We start from the raw sequence: 1,761 nt of genomic DNA on the forward strand, positions 1-1,761 counted from the left end.
TTTTTCAAATCATATGAGTTCTAATAATGATACTACATCGTGTCTGAAACTGGTTAAGTGTCCACGAAGCAAAGTTACTTTTCCAAGTGACATTGAACTGTGTCACCCAACTACACAATTCTGTTCTGTGGATCACATTCACTCCTGGCACATATATAATTTCCTCTTCTGTTGACTCCATACAAATACATTACCTCAGAAGGTGTTTTGGAAGGATGGTCAAGCCTGAAGGTGGATGGGATCTGGCCCCTGAACCAAGTCGTGAAGGAGCTTTTGCCAATCCAGCACATCCATGTTGTAGTGAGTGAGAAATGAACTTCTCTTATGAATAAATGGGCTTCCCTAGTGGTTCAGACAGTAAAGAATCTGCCTGCAATGAAGGTGACCTGAGTTTGATCCCTGATTTGGGAAGATACCCTGAAGAAAGGAATGGCTACCCACTCCAGTTTTCTTGCATGGAGAATCCCCTGGACAGAGGAACTGGATGGGCTAGAGTCCATGGTATTGCAAAGAGTCAGACATGACTATGAATAAATATAAACCAGTATGACCAACAGCCACTATAGAGTTTAGAGTTTGTAAGTTTTGAATTGTTTGAATTAAAGCATGGCTAGATGTGAAAAACTAAAGGATAAATTTGTGAGTGCTAAATCACTTCAGTCGTGTCCAGCTCTTTGTGATTCCATGGACTGTAGCCCGCCAGGTTCCTCTGTCCAGGGGATTCTCTAGGCAAGAATATTGGAGTGGGTAGCCATACCCTCCTCCAGGGGATCTCCCTGACCCAGGGATTAAACCCATGTCACTCTATGTCTCCTGCATTGGCAGGCAGGTTCTTTATGACTGGGAACCTGGGAAAGCCTAAAGACTAAATAAAAATGGGTAATTTCAAAATTGAGTGTATCACAGAAATGAGAGATATTTTTAAAGATTGTGAGAACAATAGTAATAACTGTATTTGCAAAATCTCTGATGATTTGTTAATAATATGAGACAATGTGATAATGCTAGACAGACCAGAAGAGTAGGGCAAAACCAGTAGGTTTTAACTCCGCTCAGCTTTGTGATCTTTTTAAAAATTACTTAAATATTCCAACTTGAAGTTTCTTTTCCTGCAAGATGAGAATAATGAGAAGATGCACACAGAAAGGAAGGAATTTGTATTGGTCAAGGAGAAGGAAAAACCCTTTCCTCTTATAGCAGGAGAATGGAGAAGTCAGGTCTGGTACAGTCAGGCTGATGGGTAGAGCTGTCCACTCCGCTCTCCTCTCTACACATTTATCCAGGGATAGACAGTTACCTCTAGTGGAGAGTGAGGTGTGGAGGTTGAGGGGATGAAGGAGGGGGAACAAAAGGTCTGAAAACACAAAGACCTTCCAGAGCTTCCCTACAGAAAAGTACTGAGAAACTTATTAATAACTTCTATCATTAATAAATTTTACTAATAACATTTCCAGAAATCTTGAGATTAACAAAAGGTATGAAGTAATGCAAAGGGAATTTACTCAAGAAAAAACAAAGGACCTTGGTAAGAAAACAAGCTTCACAGCCTTGTTGAGTGTTCTATTCCCACTCACTCCACAGCAAAAGGTTAACAGTAACTAGTAATAAAATAGAACGATGAGAACATACTGAATAAAGTTATGTGAATGTGGCCTCTCCCTCTCTCAAAATTTTCTCGTACAGACGTAAAGCCTTTTCCATCTTAACTAAGCATGATTCTGCTTTTGACATGGCACAAAAGAATGTTCTGGGCCTATTATG

This window comes from Bos indicus, chromosome 14 (assembly GCF_029378745.1).
Source record: "Bos indicus isolate NIAB-ARS_2022 breed Sahiwal x Tharparkar chromosome 14, NIAB-ARS_B.indTharparkar_mat_pri_1.0, whole genome shotgun sequence".
Classification (NCBI taxonomy): domain Eukaryota; kingdom Metazoa; phylum Chordata; class Mammalia; order Artiodactyla; family Bovidae; genus Bos; species Bos indicus.